Consider the following 14,657-nt stretch of genomic DNA (forward strand, 5'->3'; position numbering starts at 1 on the left):
AAAATAGCAATATTTCTCTTTGTGTTTTCCCTCTTGACAGTTTTATCCTCACATCTGCCTGATGTCCAGTGCACAAGCAGAGAGCTGGTCGTCTGTAGAGACGCTCCCTTGTCCTTTTTTGCTTTCTCTAGACTCACTTATGCCCTGAACAGCCTGGAAGGGAAGCCATGGTCCCTTGAGGTTTCAAGGAGCACAGCTGAGGGAAGTTTAGAGAGAATCTGTTTCTTTCCTTCTAAGGAACTGAAGATGCGAAGGCACAGGAGTAATGCTTTCCAAGTGGTTGTGATCAGCACATGAACATTTTTAAATAAGCCCACGTTACTATTGCACTTTATTTACTGAAAGGCACCATTCAGGTCACAGACCCGGTGCTTAGTCTCATAGTATGCTTATAGAGTACCTCATATGCATTCATATCAAAGTGTTTGGTAAAGAAGCGTATTTTTTTATGATCAGGAAAACTGAAGTGCAAAGGTGGGAGTGAGAATTGTTGGCGTGTAGTAGAGAGAATGTTAAGTCTGGAATCAAGAGACCCAATATTTAGTAGATAAGGGTGAATACAGATAATTTCTTAACCTCTCTGAACTCCATGATATTTGTTGTGACCAGGACACTGGTAGACCTGGGGAGGCTTCCTTTAATGCCTCCCACCCCCATTCCCCACCAAACACACACACACACACACACACACACACACACACACACACACACATATTCACTCCCTTACTCACTCACATACCTACACTACCACTGCACCAACAAGAGCTACTGTGAGTGGAGAAGTGAGTTGAGAGGGCCTGGGGATGTTTGACTTAACTTTGCTCCCAGGTGGATTGATTTGGGAACCAGCTATGGGCCCTTTAGGCAGGAATATAGTAACAGTTTTAGGGAATCAGTGCTCCTTACAACTCCAGGGAACCTCCTTGCCAAATGTTTTTTAACTTCTGGTATCTTTTATCTGCTTTTACTTTCCTAGACTTTTTTTTTTTTACTGCTTTTGGTCACTTACTAGCTGTGTGACCCTGGGCAAGGCACTTAACCTTGTTTGCCTCAGTTCTTCATTTCCAAAGAAAATGAAGTGGAGAAGGAAATGGCAAACCCCTCCAGTATCTTTGCCAAGAAATCCCCAAATGGGGTCAGGAAGAGTCGAACAGGATTGAAACAACTGAACAACCAAAGATCACATTTTTGCCTCAGGGTTGTTAAATGTTGAATTAAAGGGATTGTCTGTGAAACAACCCAACACTTCTGAATCACAACAAGGCTAGGTGGTGAAGATGAGATCTGGTATGGTTCTCTCTCTTTTTGGAGGTATGGGGCAGGAAGGAGGGGCACTTTACTGGTCTTACCATTCCTATAGACTTTGGATCCTTGACCTCATTGGCCTCTTGATGATTTGGGCCTACCTGGGCTTTGATGTGACATATGATAGTGGCTTCAGAGTTTTAGAAGTGTGTGAGAGAAAAGAATTTACTGTGCATTTGAAGCTACCTGTTGTGCAAGAATTAAGATAGGACTTCAAAGAAGAATGAGCAGATAGAATCTTACTGTCATGTCAAGAATCAAGAATATTTCTTTCTACCAATGAGCAAAGAGTGAGACTCACTTGTTACCAGATACGACTTTAGAAGGATGTCAAAAAGGCAGTGGCACGCTGCTATGAGTGAGCAGCTTTGCCTTGCTTTTGGAAATGCTGTTCAAGGTACAAAAGGTAAACACTGCTTATGTTTTTATCTTTTTTAGGTATCCTGAGCAGCTCCCAATTTCTAGAGATGAAGGTTGAAAATTTTTCCTTGTATTAGATTACAAATATTTTATTCAAACTGAGATTGGCTGTTCTGAAAAACCCTGAAGGATTTTTTTGGGGGGCAACTGTTTATATGTTGCTTACATATTCACATTCTAATTTATTTATTCATATTTTATTTTTATGTAATTCACTCTGTATTATGAATCATTAATGAAGAGCAGGAAGGGATCTTAGATGCCATTAAATCCACCCCTGTCCCCCACTTCATATTATAGATGAGGCATAGATTGGTTTAAGTGACTTGTATAGGGTCATATGCCTAGTAAGTATCTGAGGTAGAATTTTCACCCAGATCTTTGTGACATCAAGTCCAATGCCCTGTCTGATATATCATGTTCCATTTCAATCCAAGGAGCCATTGGCTAAATCTGAGAAAAGTTGCCTTCTGAGCCTCTCCCTGACTTTACCTGGTAGGGATGTGTTAGGAAAGTAATTCCTTACACACAGTAAATTGCCTCTACTATGCAAAGGAATCTATGTATGGCCTGGGGTAGGGTCAGGTGGGGTCTGAGAAGGAAAAATTGCCCATGTAGTGATGCTGTATGCACACAAACTCTCTGCAATATTTTAGACTATAATTTTCATTACCTTTTGCCCCATGTTGCATTGGGTGCCCACAGCTCCAGTATCTTTTATTCTTCTGCTCAGGATACTCAGAGCTCCACCTAGGCTTGCTTTTCCCAAGCAGTACTCAACAAGTGGTCTAGATCTTTGTAAGACTTTTTACCCCAGATATCACAAGTTAATTAATCAATCAATGAACATATTTACATGCCTACTATGTGACAGGCACTGTGCTAAGCAAACAAACAAAACATGCTTATGAATTAACAAATAAGCATTTATCAAGTGTTTCTCTGTTTCCAGTGTTGTGTGAGACCCTGTAGTAGGGATTCAATTCATTTCAATTTAATCAACAGTTGTAAATTAAATGTCTTATGTGTATAAGGTGGGTAGCTAAGTGGCATGGTGGGCAGGGCACTGGGCGTGGAGTCAGGAAGACTCATCTTTCTGAATTCAAATGTAGCTTCAGATACTTACTTGCTGTGTGGCCCTGGGCAAGTCACTTAACCCTGTTTGCCTCACTTTCTCATCTATAAAATGAGCTGGAGAAGGAAATGGCGAACCACTCCATATCTTTACCCAAGAAAACCCCAAATCAGGTCATCAAAAGTGGGACATGACTTAAATGACTGAACAACAAAATGTGTAAGGTACATGCCAGGCCATGAGAGTGCAAAGATTAAAACAAAACAAAATATAATTTCTGCCCTCAATGAGCTTAACTTTTATTTATGGGAGGAAGGAGTTATGATATGTACACAAGTAAATATTATATAAGGTAGTGAGTACTGGGGAGAGGGGGGCAAAGAAAAGATTCAAATAATGTACTCTAGGACAAATTGAACACATTGGGGAGAGGAAGAAGCAGAGGAGGGTCAAGAGAAGCTTGACAGAGGAGGTAGGTAGGCACCCAATCTGAATCTGTGCTTTGAGAGAGAAGGATACTGAAAAAGAAAGATGAGTCTGTGAGTTTAAAGCATAGGGGATAGCATGCAAAAAATGATTGGAAGCAGGATATATGTATGTGGAGTTTACAGGCAATAGCTAGTCTTTCAGCTTGACTAGAATGTAGAGTATGTGAAGATGAGGAATGTGGAAAAATGCCATAAAGGTAGGTTTTAGACAGATGTACACAGGCTCTCATCACTTTATGTCTAGGCTATTGTAAGATGGTTGGCCTCCCTGTCATAAATTTCTGCCCTCTCCAGTCCATCTCTGCTTAGCTATCAAAGTGATCTTCCTAATGAGCAGGTCTGACCCTGTCACCCTACTCAAGAAACTCTAGTGGATGCCTATTATCTCCAGGATCAAACATAAAATTTTATTTTTTTTAAATCTTCTTTCCTTCCTCTCAGGTCTTCTCACACCTTACATTGCCTCCTCCCTTTACCCCATGTACTCTATGATCGGGTGACACTGGTCTCCTTGCTTTTGTTTCAATAAGACATCCCATCTCCAGATTTGGGGTATTTTTACATGGCTGTCCACCATGCTTTGGTTGCTCTTCCTTCTTATTTCCTGGCTTTTCCCGGTTCCTTCAAATCCCAGATAAAACTCAACCTTCTAATAGGAAACCTTTCCTGATTCCTCTTAATGCTAGCACCTTCCCTTTTAATTATTTCCAGCATAGCTTATTTGTACATAGTCATTTGTATGTTTTCCTCTTCCTTTGGATCGTTACATTCTTCAAAGCAAAGGCTTTCCTTTGCCTCATTTTCATGAGTTCAAATCTGGGCTCAGATATATACTATCTGTGTGACCCTGGTCAACTAACTTAACTCCATTTGCCTCAGTTTCCTCATCTGTAAAATGGGCTGGAAAAGGAAATGACAAATCATTCCAGCATCTTTGCCAAGGAAACACCAAATAGGGTCACAAAGAGTTGGACACAACTGAAACAACTCAACAACAAGGAACTTCTTGAGTAACAGGGAAGTAAGGTGGCAAGACCTGCATTTTATGAGAATTATTTTGGTAGTTGTGTGGAAGATGGATTGGAAAGAGGAAGGGAAGCAGGCCAGCCAATTAGGAGACATTTACCATAGTACAACAGAGTAGTGTTGAAAGCATAAACTAGGGTGGTGGTCATGTGAGTGGAGAGAAAGGAATAAATGAGATACTACGCACATAGAAACAAATTAGATATGGTGATGAGAGGGAGGAAAGAATAAAGGATGATTCTGAGACTGCAAAAGGATGATTCTGAAATTATTCTGGTGACCTTAAAATAAATAAGGAAGTTTGGAAGAGAAGTGGGTTTAGGGAGGTATCACTCAAAACTGAATTGGAAATGTCAGGGTAGATTCTATTTTAGCACCTTAGTCACCATATCACACATATTATCCAGTGATATGCATATCCATGTTATACGTTAATTTATCAGTTTCCGGATATTGAATCTGAGTTAATGTCCAAATTATGCAAGTGCAGCTATCCCCTGATATTAGTGAGGGTTAGGTGTACAGAACCCCCATGAATATGAAAAACTGTGAATAACTCTGTGCACCACTCCAAACTTTTATTTTTAATAATTCCATTTATATTTATTTGACACACAAAACAAGTAAAACAACCCACTGCACCCATAAAAAATTGTAGTTTCTATATGACATTAATATCTCACACACACACTACAGATTATTTCCAGCTAATGATGTAGCTACAGTACTGGCTTCATGAATCTCCTTCTCCTACTGAAAAGTACAAGATCCAAGGATCACTACAGGAGAAAAATCATGTGACTGGGTCTGGACAGTAGAGAGGAGGAGCTCCCAAAGAGTGTGCATGGCCTGTAGTTCTTTAGTGCATTGAAACCTTTAACAAAATTTAACCATTTATAATAAATTTACATACGTACATTATACTTATGGTTGCAAATGATAAAATAGATTAATAATATATAGTATCTACGCACTTACGACTTACTATTTTTTTTAGTTTTCTTTACATATGAGCATCCTTTGTGATTTTTCACAGTATCCTACAAATCCCCCCAAAATTCCCAATTAATTATTGATGGCCAATCCATGAATATCCAAAACCATGAATGTGAAGCTGGTGAATGTCCAGGGATGACTGTATATTGTTACTATCTAAGCCCAAATATCCATAATACATTCAAAGGTGAAACTGGAGTGGAGTGAAATTATCAATTCTTTCATTTTATCTTCTTGCTAACTTTAACGGTATCTGACATTTTTTGATTAAAGAAAAATATTTTGGAATTCTTATAGTCTGATGTTTTTAAAATGAGTTTTATTGAGTTCGATTCAATCCTGTTTAATCATTTTCTTCTGCCATATTAACAGCACCATTAGGTTATCATAATACAAAAGTTCAGACTACATGCTTTAAGATGTGAATGAGAGAACTGAACTCACTAAAAATGTTGGTCATTTAAACGATATTGACAACACTGACTGATGCCTTCTCATGGCATTTTGGCCAGCTGGGTAATTGGCCTATGTGCTGCTGATCAACAACATACAGGTGTTTCTGAAATCACCCAGTAATCCAGTTGTTGTACATGAAGCTGTTAATCAGTAACAACTTTGGCAGATGTTACAGAGAAAGCACAATGATAGCATGACTGATTACCTAATGCAAATCTCATGAGACCTTCACGAAGTTTCATTCAGTTCAAAGACGGGCTGCATGAATGTGTTACAATAGATGATGAATTCAGGAGATATAAGTTCCAGTCTTGTATTGCTATATAATCTTCTCTGGAATATTTCCATTTCTATAAAGTGAAATAGATGGACTAGGTGATCTCTTTAGTTTTGTCCAGATGTGATATTCTATCAGCTTCTCTTCTTCATACTAGGATATGCATCATCTTCCTGAATGCTGTCATTTATCTGGCCTAAAGAGAAAATTGGCAACTACTATGAATCTCTGTTTCTGTAAATATCAGACTAGTAAAAGGATTTGTATAACCTTGGAAAAGTCACTTAACCTGTATGGGTCTCATTTCTGTCATCTGTAAAATGTTGTTTTGGGGTAGTGGTGTTGGAGAGGAAAACTGGGAAGAGTCAGATATATAGAATAGGGAAGAACAGATTTTAAAATTTCAGACACTTTTTAAATTTCAGAGAAATTTTAAATTAAAATTTAAAAGAAAAAGCATCAACCAAGGAAGGTTACGATGCTCAGAAGAATGAACTTCTGAAGACACAAAGAGAAACAATTCCAAAGAAGAGGTAAAGGGGATATCATTTTAAGAGACTCCATATGACAGCAGATTGAAAAAAAATTCAGAAAATGGAAGCAAGGGCAGATAACAGAAGATCTATAAATCAATAAGCATTTATTAAGCCCCTACTATGTGCCAAACACTATTCTAGGTGCTGAGGATACAAAGACAAAACAGGAAAAAAAATCTTTGCCTTCAAGGAGTTTGCATTTTAGGGGGGAGGACAACAAGTATGATATATATGTGTGTGTGTGTGTGTGTATATATATGTACGTATATATGTATGCATATATACAGTACATGCAAAGTAGCTGGGGAAAGCAGGAACAACCTCATATAGAATGTGGCCCTTGAGGTGGAGCTTTTGAGGGATTGCAGAGGAGATACCCTATGCAAAGACATGGAGATGGAAAATGGAGTACCATGTATAAAGGAAGTACAGAGTGTGAGGAGGTAAATAATTTGTAATATGGCAGGGAAGATAGGATGGGACCAGACTTTTCACAGTCTTCAAATGTTAAACAAAGGAATTTATATTTGATCCTTGAAGTAAGGGGTGACCACTTGAGTTTTTTTAATTGGGAGGGGCAGTTGGGCAGGTGATAAGACAAGACCTGTGCTTTAAAAAACAATCACTTTATTGTCTATATGTAGGATGGATTGGATGGAGTGGAGGGCTACTTGAGGCAGGGGGACCAAATGAGAGGCAATTACAATAGTTTAGGTGAGAGGTCTTAATGGCCTGAACTAGGGCAATATTTAAGGGAGTGGAAAGAAGATATGTATTAAATAGAAATGACAAGATTTGGCCAATGATTTTGTAGAGAGGCTGGGAATGAAGAGTCAGGGAAGACACTAATATTCCAAACTTGGGTGACTGGAAGGACAGTTAAGGGAATTGAGGGGATTAGGAGAGCAAGTGGTTAATTCTGGGAACTGAGTGCACCACACATCTTGTGACTCAATTTGGGAGCTAGCTCATTTCCCTTTTTATTTAGTTATGTGTCTAGTACAATGTCTATCCTATGATAAAACTTTATTAATTTGTTGAAGTTGGGAGAAAACTTTATTGCATTGTTCAAACCTAGCCCTGTGTGGTTAGGAAGTTAGACCACCTCTACCTGCTGTTTAGAGACCCTTAACCAAGAACCTAGGTTATGCTGACCAGAAACCCACACAGCAAAGATTGATGAAGGGAATTTTCTCACAATTCTCCATCTCAAGCAATTCATATGGCTTATCTGAAAATTGGCCCCATACTGATCAATCAGTTATTGTTTCCATGTTCCTTTGGTTGTTTATAGACACTTGGGAGGGAATGGGGCACCTCTTTTTCTGAATTCAGGGAATTGCATCTGTTCATTCTCCCCCTCCCAATTTGGAAAGCCCCTAATATTTCACCCAATTAGAAATCAGATTTCCCATTATTATATTGTTTCCTTTTAGTTAATTGGTCTTATTTGATTAATTGTTTTTAATGTATAAAAGCCTGTCTTCACTTGTATTTGAGATCCAGGTCTAAGCTGAGGAAGTCTGTTCCCAGTTTTTTGGGCAATTACCATGCATTGCTTAATAAATTTACATGCTTGGAAGATGGAACCTTTGTTTTCCTCAGTCATTTCATCTTTCACCTGCTAGATAAGGATGTAATTAATAGAAACAGGAAATTTTGATAGTGGGATGAGTTATAGTTCTGAAAGAATAGTTTTCAGTGTTAAAAATTAAAATGAACTGAGACTGTCAAGGAAAACCAAGAACAGGAAAAGAGATTTTTAAAAGATTTTCTTGTGTTTCTTGGGGATAAATCAAAGAAGGGGTAGGAGTGCATGGGGTGGTTAGGACAATCCCTTCTCCCCCTTTTTGGGCTTTTTTTCTCTTCCAAGGAGAATGATCCTTAGATTAGAAAGGACAAAACAAAAATCAAGTTGAAACCCAAGAGAATAGGGAGATTGTAAGACGTGACACAAATACTTCAAAGAGTTCATGTCACCAGTCATGGATGAGATGAATTACATTCTTGGACAATGAAAGAACTGGTATATATAGCTGAACTGTTGTTGTCCCCCTCTTCCGCCCCCCCAAAAAGAATAAAATGGAATCTATAAACTTTAGGTCAGTGGGCTTAACTTTACTTCCTGGGTGGAGGGTGGGTAGGAAACTAGAGCATATTATTAAGGGTGGTTTAAAATACTTTAAAATGGATGTAGGGATCATAAAGAGGCTACGCAGCTTCATCAAGAAGATAAGATTCCAGGCTGCTGCCACAGCCGCTGCCAGGAGGAAAGATGAGTGGAAGGACTGATTTTGGGACAGAGCAGAATGCAGAAGTCTCACCACCACTCCCTAACATAGGAATGCATTACATTCCAACAGAAGAGGAAAGAAGAGTCTTTGCTGAATGTAATTGAGAAGGCTTCTGGTACAGATTTTTCCCAGGAAGTCTTGTCAAATAGGGAATTCTTCCACAGGAATTCTTTCCAGTCACCCTAAATATGGTTCTGTCCCTAAACTTGTATTTGCTTGTGTAATGGGATATGTTGCTGGAAAAATTTCCTATGTGAAAACCTGCCAAGAGAAGTTTCAATGGCTTGAAAATTCTCCCCTTGGGGAAGCTCTGCATCTGGAACAGGGACATCAACTTGCGTCACCTGGATATTTCAACGTTGAAAATTCTCCTCTTGGAGAAGCTATGCGTCTGGGACAGGGACGTCAACTTGTGTCACCTGGATATTTTTCACAGAAGCCAGGATTTGAGTCTAAAATAACTGAGCACTCATCTTCCGGAACATCTCCCACATCTGAAAGCAGGGCAAAAGAAGGTCCTTTTCCTCCTTATGAACTGATCCCCTTCAGTGCTTCCATGAATGAATCAACTCCTACTGGTATTACTGATTATAAAGCATGAGAACCTAATACAACCGTGGAAGAAAGTCCTAAGAAAAAAATTGTTACATATGAAGAATTAAGGAACAAGAACAGAGAAACATATGAAGTAAATTTGTCACAAAAAGGTGACACCCCATTCAGATCTATTCAGGAAAGAATACCAAAAACACAAGGGAGAATAAACCAATATGGAGATACTTGGGATGAGTGAAAAATTTTGTCATCTACTAAAGAGTTTGTGTTGAGTCTACTGGAGAGAATTTCAGCTAACCAGCATCATCTAGGTGGTCATGAGTGTCTGCAGGAAAGTACAGAAGCAGCCTCCACAAGCATATTTAAAAGAATAAACTTGGGTTTTAGTAGTATGACTTGACAGAAGGGTTTAAATTTAATTATGGACTTTATGGTTAATGTTGTATCAGTGTACATACACTGCTTGAGAAACTGGATGAATGAAGGTACTAGATTATGATTTTATAGAGTTGATAAAATCATTTACCCAAATTGTTTAAACTACTCTTAAAAAGTATCATCAAAAGACTCTGATGGACTGGAATGGGCATAGACAGATCAAGTACTATATGTGTGTTTGTGCAAAGCAACCAAAATGTTAAGGATTAAAACCCCATGTAAAAAAATGTGCTTTTTTTTCCTAAAAGGTTTGCCATGTCTTCAAGTATATCTGGTCAATTAAAGTTGAAAACAATAAAAAAAAGAATATGAGATTCTGGATTTATCAATCACTTAGAAAATTTTCATTAAGCACTTACTCTGTTTAAGGTAATCTGCTAAGTCCTGGACTAACCTTATTTAGTTTTATGACATAGTTATTATGCTGACAGGTCAAGAAAGACTATAGAAATAATTTAACTAAATTTTAGCCAGGCATTTCATAAAATCTTGAATTGTGAAAAGCCCAGTGAAATATGTTCTACAGGATGTTACAATGAGGTGCATTTTGAACTGCTTGAGTTCCTTGACCCAAAGAATAATCATTAATATTTTGATGTCTGTGTGGAGGAGGCTTTCTAATGGAGTGCTATACAAATCTGTCCTTAGACCTGTTCTGTTTAACATTGGTATTGTTGACTTGGGGAAAGGAATAGATGGTATGCTTATCACATGTTGTTGTTCAGTTTTTCAGACTCTTTGTGACCCTGTTTGGGGGTTTTCTTGGCAAAGATATTGGAGTGGTTTGCCACTTCCTTCTCCAGCTCATTTTACAGATGAAGAACTGAGGCAAACAAGGTTAAGTGACTTGCCTAGGGTCACACAGCTAGTAAGTGTCTGAGACCAGATTTGAACTCAGGAAGATGAATCTTCTGACTCCAGGCCCAGCACCATGCCATCTAGCTGCCCTTTATCACATGTTAAAATAACACAACTGGGAGGGATAACTGACATGCTGGCTGACAGGGTAGAGAAAACAGTCTAGAATGTTGGGCCAAATTTAATAAGATGAAATTTAAGAAGAATAAATCAAGGATTTAAACTTTTGTTTTTAAAAATGGACATCTAATATGCTGGCTGGAGATATACAATGAATTAGTGAATGGGAGAGATGTGACTAGAATTAATTCCTTCCATATAGATCTAGGATTTTTGCCACTGGACTTACATGACTCCAGAGGGGAGAGTGATGCACAGTCCTGCCTCAATTAAATCCATTACACTTGCAAGTCAAAACGTCACCTTCCTATTGTCATTGGTCCTCTTTGAGAGTGAAGCACCAACAATAGGGTTTTAGTGGACTGTATACTCAATATGAGTCAATGTTGTGATACGGCAGTCTAAATAGCTAAAATGACCAAAAATTGCATTAAGGAAGGCATAACGTTCAACATTCGGGATGTTATAATGTTTCTACCTTTGTCAGTTCACTTCTGAGTCCTATATTTGAGGGATGATACTGATAAACTTCAGTGTCTAGAAGAGACCAAACAATATGGTCAAGACCTTGAGATTTTGCCCTGTGAGGACATGGTTGAAGAAACTGGGGAGGTTTACCTTGGAGAAGAGTAGATTTGGAGTGATATGATAACTATCTTCAAGGAAGAGGGATTCCACTTTGTAGAATTTTTTGTTTTTATCTCAGAGAACAGAACTTACAGCAATGAGAAGCTGCAGAAAAGCAGAGCATTTAGAGCTTCACAAGAGTGGAAGGGGCCGTGTCAGGAGGGCATGGGTTCCATCTCACTGGTGATCTTCAACGAGAGGCAGTTGCAGTAGAGATGAAATTCTTGGTCTGGTATACCTAGATGGTGTCTGAGGCCCTTTCCAACTCTGATTCCATGTGGTTCCCTATAATGCAATAATTCCTAAGATTCCTTCCAGCTCAAAATCTGTGATTCCATGAAACCACAAGAGGATTAAGAAAATAAATGGTATTAATTGTTTTCTCTCATTCTTATCGTGATCTTATTTATTGAACAACTTTGACCTTACAACATCTGGCATTCCATATTTTATTGGACCTTTTTGTAAGTTTGTTTGTCTTTCTCTAGGACAGAGCCTTAGGTCCTGGTACAAAAGAGAATGTAAGCTGTCCTTTTACTGGGAGATTAGATACCCTGGAGTGGAGAGGTAAGTGGTGGTGTTGGTTTATGTATTCCTGTGGTTGTTTGGAAAGAATCTAGGGATTGGAATAAACTATTCAAATTCTTAGGGATGGCAGTACTGATGAAAACTGCTTCAATACTTGGATAATTAGATTCTTTTCTAAGAGTATATTTCTTAAGCGCCCCCCCCATGTTGACTATCAAGGGAAAAAACAAGGAGAAAGGTAATTATCTTCTTAGATTTAGATTTCATAAAACTTCAGAGCTGAAATTATGATATAACAATAGCTTAAATTTATATAGCAGTTCAAGGTTTGCAAAGTGCTCTACAAATATTATCTTATTTTATCCTCACACCAACCCTGGAATGTAGGTACTATTATGATCTCTGTTTTACAGATAAGGAAACTGAGGCAGAGGTTAGATGACCTGCCTAAGATCACACAGCTAGTGTCTGAGTTAGGATTTGAAATCAGGCCGTCCTGACTCCAGATCTAGTGTTCTATCCATTGTGCCACCTCATTTTACAGCTGAAGAAACTGAGTCTCAGAAAAATTAAATGAGTTACATGAGGTCACACAAACACTGGAAGCATTTGTATCAACACTTCAGTGTTTTTGCAACACGCTAATGTTGCCTTGCTCATCACCCTTTCCAGTGACTCTTTAAATGTCTTTTAAGAACAAACAAATCTGTTTTTCTCTTGATTGGGCTTTAATTTGGTGTATTGTTTCATCTGTTTTGTTCTCTTAGTTTATATTTCAAAGTCCAGGGCACTTCCTAAGATGTTTAAATTTATGGTATTTATCTAAAGGGAACTAATTGACTCGGTAGTTTGGCTTGTCATATTTATCCTTCTGTAATGGAAAGATGGAGAAGTTTTTGTCCTATTTTAAGATGTATGCTTGTCAGTTCTTACTTAGAAGCCCTTATACCTTATGGACAGAATATGTTGCTTCTAGTCATACTACTACTACTACTACTACTACTAGTACTAGTACTACTACTGATTAGAACCCCTCCTTTTCATAAGTATCGGTTAAGACCCCTGGAATGCATGTGACACTGTTCTTTTTCCCATGGGGCTTTTCTTCTAGTTCCCAGGGGTGTAATTAGGACAGTGCTTCATCTCTTTTGCTTCAGAATATCCTTAGAAAGCACTTGGAATCAATGGATAGAGAATTAAGGGACCTTAGAGATTATCTAGTCCCAAACCCTCACTATACAGAGGAGGAGATTAAGACCCAGAGAGTCTGAATGACTTTCCCAAGGTTACGCATGTGGTGAGTAGCAGAGATGTGATTTGGCCTCAGTTTTTTCTGATTCCAAACGCAGAACAATTGCCTCTATGTGACACTGTCTCATACTACTTCCATCCTTTGTGTGAGTAACTGAGGCATAAGAGGTATGGAATTTCCAGGCTTTTGGTACTACACAGTGAGTCTGCAGCAGAGCTTGGAATCAACCCTAGGTGTCCTAAATCACTCCGCTGCTTCATATTTTGACCTTTTCCACCCCCTTCTCCCCAAATTCTGTACTCTAGTTAATCAATTTAGCCCTTCTGTGAACAAAATCTTTGGAAATAAACAAAAGAAAATTTGCAGGAGCAGAAAGTCAAAATAGGCATTCCAGAAGGAGGCGGGAGGGCAGATAGGAGGAGTTATTTTGTGCAGCTTGACATGGTTTTATTTAACCTAATTTTGAACAGGAGAAGAAAATGTCAGCAGTGAGGTTCCCTGCTTGTTGGCCACTTAGTAATTTCTGACAGGTAATCAGAAGTGATGACATATTGCCAAAGTAAAGATCACAATCTGAAATTGTTGCTTTACACATGAAAATCAGCATATGTATGTTTTTTATTCTCCAGTAAACAATTTAGTAAAAGTGATTAAAAACCATCTTTTTCCCCCACTGTTTAATACCTTCTCTTGTTGTAATTTATGATTAGTCCTTTAAAATGTCACATCGGCAGTATATTAGTAACCCTGGCAATATGATTAGACTCCAAAAAATGTCTACTTGTTAGTGAATAACTTCCATTCTTCATACTTTAAAGAGCACACTCAGCTATATTCAAAGTATCCCCCTACACCTTTTGTAGACACCAAATGTTAATCACTAAATATTTGCAACATGTATTTTAGTGAAAGTATACAAAAATTAGTTAAACATGTCCAGGTTAATAGATATATAAAAGTCATCTGTATTCTACTGAATATATATTAGCATTAATTCTGAGGCACTTAGGTTAAGTTTTGTTTGAAAGGAGTAATTCTAAGCTAAGCTTTTATAAAATCAGTTTTGCTAGAGAACTGCTAAAATGTAAATTTTAAAAACAGATGTTAATTTTTTTTTCTGGTGACAAATGTCTTTTGTCTTCTTCAAAATTCCTACTTTATTATGTGTTGAACACATGTATATTTTATTTAGGCTTCACCTCAGAGAGAAGTTTTTAAAGTTAAAATAAAGATGGAGGCATTTGAGTAGGGATTTGAAGTATATTTGTTAATATAAGGTTAGCAGCAAGTCAGTTATTTAAATTGTTTTTTGAATCAATCAAGACAGGGGGGAAACCACCCATAAAACTTTAACCTTCATGAAGTGAATGATTTTGTGCTTTTCCAAGTACCTAATATTTTTTTCT

General features: G+C 38.0%; 1 pseudogene; it reads left to right on the top strand.

Annotated features, from left to right (window-relative positions):
* The first annotated feature begins 8,843 nt into the window (after positions 1-8,843).
* LOC118834466 lies at positions 8,844-9,684 on the top strand (annotated as a pseudogene).
* Positions 9,685-14,657: the final 4,973 nt, after the last annotated feature.

The sequence above is a fragment of the Trichosurus vulpecula genome, chromosome 1 (genome assembly GCF_011100635.1).
Source record: "Trichosurus vulpecula isolate mTriVul1 chromosome 1, mTriVul1.pri, whole genome shotgun sequence".
Taxonomy (NCBI): domain Eukaryota; kingdom Metazoa; phylum Chordata; class Mammalia; order Diprotodontia; family Phalangeridae; genus Trichosurus; species Trichosurus vulpecula.